Genomic DNA, 7285 nt, shown 5'->3' with positions numbered 1-7285 from the left:
ATCAAATTGTAGCAATTTATACTTGTTTTCTCTATCAAAATTTTATTTTTATAATCCTGTAGTCGAGGTCTGATCATCAAGTTATCAAGTCAGGCCAAATGGGCACTATCTACAAGTTTGGGCATTCTTGTGCATCTCCCCTCACTTTGTATCAGCTGGACGCTTCACTCTCAGCTCTAGCCCTCCATGGCTATGTCCTTGTCCATGGGCTCAGGAGTTCCCAGGCCTCACCTTGCTTCAGACCAACCAGCCCTTCCTCTTCTCTCTCTCATTTCCAGGTCGATGGGAGTCTATGGAATGTGGTTGAACTCAGCCCATATATTCATTGCTACCTTTCTCCCTCTTCCACTGACCAGTAGACCAACGTGGTTGCCAGCAAGCTTACATGCCTACTCATGTGTTCTCTTTGAGTTTCAGTCTTGGAGAGGGATTTGTCTTGAAGGGACTTGATAGCTTGCCTTGATGGCTCCCTGACAAACAACTTGCTTGTTCTTGTAGTAGCCAAACAGACTGCCATTTTTGTTTTGGATTTTTCCTGATGGTCTTTCTTTCAAGAAGTATCTGCTGTTCCTCTAACTGTTCCAGGGTGGTCTGATTGTCCTTTCAATTGGGAATGTCCCACCTCAGAAGGTTCTGGATGGGACTCAGCATTCCACCTAAGGTCCTATACACCCCAAAGACTCTGCAAGAAGCCTATTTCACTGGGAAAGTTCTAATCCCTTTTAGGCATTCCAATGAGTTACAGGCTGAAGAAGGACTTACAAGCTTTCTGTAATCGTGTTTCCCGATATTCCTTTCTATCCCACTCAAGTGTCTATTCTACAATAGTAGGCAAGGGAAACCAATATTCATAAGACAGTCAAGCATCTTAGTATTATTTCCCCTCTTCAAACTATGCCTCAATCCCTGTATCACAGAGCCCTGTGGTTCAAAGTTTGAGCATGCATCACTATTTACCTCTGTCCCATTTAGCTCATTCAAACCTGTCTCAGTGTTCCCCTATCTACCTTGTTCTTCCATCTCCCTCCTCCTTCTTGTGTATTGCCCTCCCCAACACCTGAACTATGATATGTCTGCCCCTCCCCTGTGTTCTACCATCCCCTCACTCCCACCCCTGATAACCAACAAAGAATTTATTTGTTTCTTCCTTTTAGTATGGGGATCTTTTCTTAAGCTTTTACAATAATGGTCTTATGCAATATTTGTCTTTTTGTGACTGACTAATTTCACTCAGCATAATGTCCTCAAGGTTCATCCATGTTATGTGGTGGCTTGCAGCTTCTTTGTTATTCTTCAAGGTAGCATAATATTCCATTGTGTGTATGTACCAAAGTTTGTTTATCCATTCTTCCATTGATGGGCACTTAGGCTGTCTCCATCTTTGCTATTGTGAATAGTGCTGCTATGAACATTGGTGTGCATATATTTACTCATTTTCTGGCTCGTATTTCTTGTGGATTTTGTGGATAAATAGAGGAACTGCTGGACCATAAGGTATTTCTATTTTCAACTTTCTGAGGAAATGCCATACTGTTTTCCAGAGTGGAGACTCTGTGTGGTATGTCTTCAGTTTTCCAGAGTTACAACTCCATGTCAGCTTAGAATCATAGGCTCCCAACACAATGGGAAATCTGACCTGCAGTTTTTCTGGAATCAAACCATGAGTACTTCTGGGACATCTGAATCAGCTGCTCAAGTTGGGATAAATCCAGAACATGTGCCTACAAAGAGTGGCAAGTTGCAAACTGTGATCGAATATGAGCCATCTGGTCTGATGAAATGGCCAAGCGGAGTGAACAGGGCTGGAAAGTGCTCAGATAGCAAACTTATCTACTGGAAATGATGAGTCAGCTTTGTCTAGAAACAAAAGCCTTTAATGAAGTCCTCTGCATTAAACCAGTTGCCATCAAGTCAGCCCTGATTCACAGTGGCCCCATGTGTTTCAAAGTAGAACTATGTTCCATAGAAGTGATTTTTCAGAAGCAAATCTCCAGGACTTTCTTCTGGAGTGCCCCTCAATGGCTTAAAATGCCTAAACTCAGGCATAGGCTTAAGTGACAGTGAGCATGGGACAGTGAGATAAAACCCTACATTGCTTTCTTGGGGACAGCACAGGCTCTGAGTCATTTCACAGACAGATAGATGTGCCTGGTAAGATGTGGCGGGATGTGCGGGACCATTCAGCAACCAGTGTTTCTCTTAGAATTGGGACAAGTTACCCTTTGTCCTAAAGAACATCTTTCTGATGTCTTCTCTCAGCCACAGTCACTACTGACTGCAAAAGAAGTAAAAAGCAACCAATTACTGGATCTAATGATCTCCCTTCAGCTTCCTTCCTGGCAGCAGCCTCCAAGACTCTTGCCAAATCTCTGTTTCACCAACATCCTGATTCCAAAAGCCCCAAGTCAGCAAGGAGAAGGCTCTGCTTGCCCAGAGCAGCTGTAAGTCTTCCCAACACCAAGCCGGGGCGCAGAGTTTAATCCCAGGAGGCTCTCTTGAGCCTCTTGGCCTCAGCATCTGGATGGAGGAGAGATGGTGGCACCGGTGGCCACCTGGAACTGCATCAGAAAATGACACAGCAGCGTCAACAGACACCTGCCCTAACCACATCCCCCTCCCACCCCCAGGAAGCGAGAAGGCCTTTTTAGGCCTGCTTGTACTTGTAGAGGGAGCTGCCAGGCCAGGGTGAGCTCCATGACCATTTGTCAGGACTTGCTTTGAGCTGAGCTTGTGCCCACAGCTGAGCAAAGTTGGGACATGGGCCAGGGACTCTCGAGGGGACTCAGGGAGGCTGTCTTGCACCTCCAAAGTGATTCTCCTATCTCTGCCCATATGTGAGCCTGAGCCTTAGTAGTCTCTTCCTGCTGGAGGAAGATGTGGCTGATTCCTGAAGGGTGATCTGAGCTGACATGTACAATAGTGAGTCAGTCTCCAAAAACTCATTGGCTTCAGGAGACTGGACTTGTATAAGTAGGCAATGGGGGACATCAGGGGCCAGCTCTGTGCCTCCAACCTTGAAGTCCCAGGGGGAAGAAGAACCAGGTGCAGTTCGTTGGGCAGTTACGACACCTGAGAAGGCCTATGGGCCTATGGGCCTTGAGAACAAGATCGTATTATCTGATTGGGTGCAGAGGGGATATAGAATACCCATCAGTTCACACACAAACCCAATCCCAGCCTTGTGAGGAGTGAGGGGCTTCCAGGAGCCTGGTAGTGTCCAACTGGAATGACAGAAGGGAGGCTGTGTCCATGAGAATGTTGGTGACCTATACCCAGAAAAAAGGGGGTCCAGAAACCAAGATGATACAACACTGTAGATACACAAGGGGCTCCAGAAAGTTCCTGGAAAATTGGGACCACAAGATAATGGAATTTCACACGAACTTTTTGAAGCCCCTCATATTTCCCAATCTTCATCCTCTACATAAGACAATTCTGTATACCTCAGTGCAGCTGCTATGATGCTTAAAAGGTTTCAGTTGAGCTTCCAGACTAAGACAGGTTAGGAAGAAAGGTCTGGCGGATTACTTTAAAAAATCAGTGAAAACCTTATGAATCTCAATGGTCTGATCACATGGTACTCAGGGGCACCACGAGTCAGGGGCTGACTGAATAACAAATGCCTGAGACAATAGCTCTTGGGAATGTAGAAATTCCATCTGTCAGTGATTAAAATAGAATGTTTTCTTAAAAACTTTGGTGGGAGGTAGTTTCTCCATATGTGGTCATCTGGTCATTAGTAAATATTTTTTAAGCAAGCCTGCCTGCATGGTCCCATTTAAGGTATTTCATCCCAAAGGTCAGTGTTTGTTTTTCCAGACCCTGCATCCTAAAGAGAGTCGCTAAGTGGTGGTAAAGCTGAGCAGGAGATGAGTCAGCAGATACTCTGGGCTTGGAACTTGTCAAACACAAGAGACAAAGAACACCTTCGCTTAATACTGAAAACAAAAACTTGCCATGGTTTACCATTTTCCTATCTCCCTGTGGTTGGAAGGCTGGAGAAGGTGGGAAGGGAGAGAAATTGGGTGAGTATATATAATGTGTGCAGATAATGATAATGGAATGAAGGCTCGGCAGGTCTGAGTGAAGAGGGAGACAGGCCAGGCCCCTATTTCCCCAGGTCTGGCCTTCAATCTTCTCCACCTGTCCTCCCAGAGTAGCCTTCACTCAGCTCAGGTTCGTTTCCTTTTCTCCTTTTATTGATTATGAGGAAGACAGCTATTGTGTCCTGGTTCCTGCAGCCCTCTGTGGCCACACTAAGCTTCCAGAGCAGTCTCAAACCCTGTGACTTCTAAAAACATAAAGTCACGATATAGGGGTGTAAGGGCTTTCCCTTACCATGTTCCCAGCCTAACTGCCAGCTCCCATGCCTTTTTACCAACCTGTGTGTTGCGGGGAGGAGTGGACTTCAACCTCTGGTGACCCCATGTGTCTCAGAGTAGAACTGTGCTCAGAAGGGTTTTCAAAGGCTGATTTTTCTAAACATAGATCACCTCCAATCTTTCAGTTAGTAGTGGAGCAGAGCGCTGTCAATTGTGTATCACCCAGCAACGCCTCAGGACTACAGTTCCCTTAAAGCTCATTCCTTTTCTGTATCTGAAAGCCTGACCATTCTATCTGTCACTATCTGATCTTTTCTTCAAAATCCAGCTCCTCTATTCAGTTTTTTCCCATAACCACTCCCTCAGTGAATCAACAACCCCTTCTCTGGCTCAGCAGAATTTTATGATGGCAAAATTCTGATTTTCATAGGTAATGATACATAGGTAGTCATGCATACACAAATTGTCTCACGGCCCCACTTCCTTTCCCCACCAAAAAACTTCCAATGGGCCCTTGCCCCAGGTAACTTCTCAGGAAGTGATGACTGACTTGTTGGACTAATTGTCTGCCGCAGACTGCTGTGATCAATCAGGATTCCACTGTCCCTATTTCCCAGGCCACCCAGAGTGTATCCTCCGGTAAGCCCTCTGCTGAGTAGAGATTATATCTGATTTATTAATTAACTCAAACACTGTTCATGCAAATGCTCCAGGACCTGGTAAAAATCCAGAACATTTAAAAAATGGTAAAAACAACATTTATCAGCTTAGGAAAAAAAAGGATGTTTTATTCCTAACCCTTTCAACCCAGCAGTAATTTCTCCCCATTACCCTCACACACTCTGACATACACACACACACACCCCAACCAGTTCACTGTCCCCCTTTCTCTCCGAGCTTCTTGGGTGATGAACAGAATTCCTGTCCATGTTTGCTAATTGGGTTAATGGACTCACTGCGTAATTGTTCCCTCTCTCCTCAACCCAACCTACTACCTGGCTGTGCTCTGACTACCTGCCTCCCTGAACCTCTCCTCTATGCCAGGATCTCTCATTTCCAAAAACAACTCCCTTTGTCGTTCCCTTCTGGGACCTGGGGGTTTTAAGTTATTTTCCCCAAGGCAGAGAACAGAAGATGCTGCTATTTTGGTTTGTCTCCTCTACAATGGGACCATTCTCTGGGGCTTCTAGGCAGTGTGAAGCTGCCGGGTGAAGGGAAATCTGAGCAGTGTGCCGAGGAGGAGGGAAGGGAGCCGTGGGCTTGAAATCCTGACCTTTTCTTCCTGGGTTCCTTGGGCTTGCATTTCATTTTAATCAGTTTCAGATGCCCAGAGTCTCAGGAATCTTGGTGTCCCCACCTCTGGTCTCTAGAACAACAGGCCTGGGTTGTGGGCTGGGCTGGTCTGACCTGGCCTTATGCAGCCTTCTGCAGGGGAGGCCACAATGAGGGTGGTCTTGCCCATTCTGTAAGTTTAATCAGGGGAGTCCTGGTGTGGCCCCACAGGATAAGCACTGGACCTCAAAGTCGGTTTGAACTACAAGGTTGGTGGTTCAAACTCACCAGCCACTCCTCAGAAACCCAACATAGGGTGGGTAGGAATTGGAACCAATGGCACTTAACAACAACAAGAAGTTCAATCAGACCCTGTTCTCTCTCAACACCCTTAGAAAAAGCAGGTTCTTCTCCCCACCCCACCGGCTTTTTTTTTTTTTTTAAATTGTGTTCATGTGGTTTGAAATTTATTTCACCTTGAAGGAATCATTATCTGCCCAAAGTGTAGCAGTATCAGAATTCATGGCAAACGGGGGTGGGGGGGTGGAGGGAAGGGGAAGCCAGGACAGCAGCAGACACTTCCAGGAACTCTAAGACAGAGGAGCCTGGGATATCTTCGTGGCTGAGGGTATGAGTACAGTCTATGGTTTCCAGGTCTTCTTCAGCCTGACTCCCTTGAAAGGGTTTTTTGGTTTGTTTGTTTTTTTTGCCTTAGACTGATCCCCAGCTCTTCTTTTGTCCTTCCTTCCCCATCTTTTCTATCCCACCCCTCCCCTAGCCTCAAGGTCATCCTTAGGTTTTCTATGTAGCTCTGGAGTTTTCAACACAGTTAGTGAATGAAATAAACTGGATTGGAAACTCCTGGCAATCAAAGATAGCCAAAGCTCTCACAGAAAAGAGTGTTGATATTGAGCAAAAGATAAAGGAACCTACCAACACCTTTCCTCAAAGGCTGAGGATATGCATGTTACCTGTTTTGTTATTAAGTGCTATTAAGTCAGTTCTGACTCATAGTGACCCTGTATAGGGTTTCCGAGGAGTGCCAGGTGGGTTTGAACCAGGCTTAAGGTTAGCAATCCAGTGTATTTTTGTATTAAGTTCAGTCAAGTCTGACCCATAGCAACCCTGTATAGGGTTTCCCAGGAGCAGCTGGTGAGCTTGAACCACCGACCTTGCAGTTCAAGTGGCTTTGCAGTCTGGTGCATTAACCCACAGCGCCACACCAGGACTCCCCTTTTCTTCTTCTTCAGGAACAGTCCAGTCTTCCTCTGAGGCTGTATCCTGGGGACATTTGTCTCAAGTGACTACCTGCACACTACTGCCCTCTGCTGGACACTAAGCAAAGCTGCCCAGAGATTTGTGTTGGTGTCTGGGTGCTCTCTGGCATCCTTCCTCCCTACACAGAGCACACCTACTGGGCAAACCGGTTTTTCGGTTGGCTTCTCTTACCAGGTTTGATTTACCCTGACTGCCTTGCATTGAATCCATGAAACCTGGTAAGGTACAAAACAAGAACATTTTCTTTGGCTCCTGGTATATAATAAGTTCGATAAATATTTGATGCAAGAAAATAAATGTAGTGACTCTTTCTCTCCCTATATTACCCAAGAAGAGACAGCAACTGCTGCCATATAGTCAAGCTACAATCACACTCCATAAAACACCAAAACCCAGGCAAGAACCAATACCAA

This window comes from Chrysochloris asiatica, unplaced genomic scaffold (genome assembly GCF_000296735.1).
Source record: "Chrysochloris asiatica unplaced genomic scaffold, ChrAsi1.0 scaffold00161, whole genome shotgun sequence".
Taxonomy (NCBI): domain Eukaryota; kingdom Metazoa; phylum Chordata; class Mammalia; order Afrosoricida; family Chrysochloridae; genus Chrysochloris; species Chrysochloris asiatica.
This window is presented reverse-complemented; position numbering follows the sequence as displayed.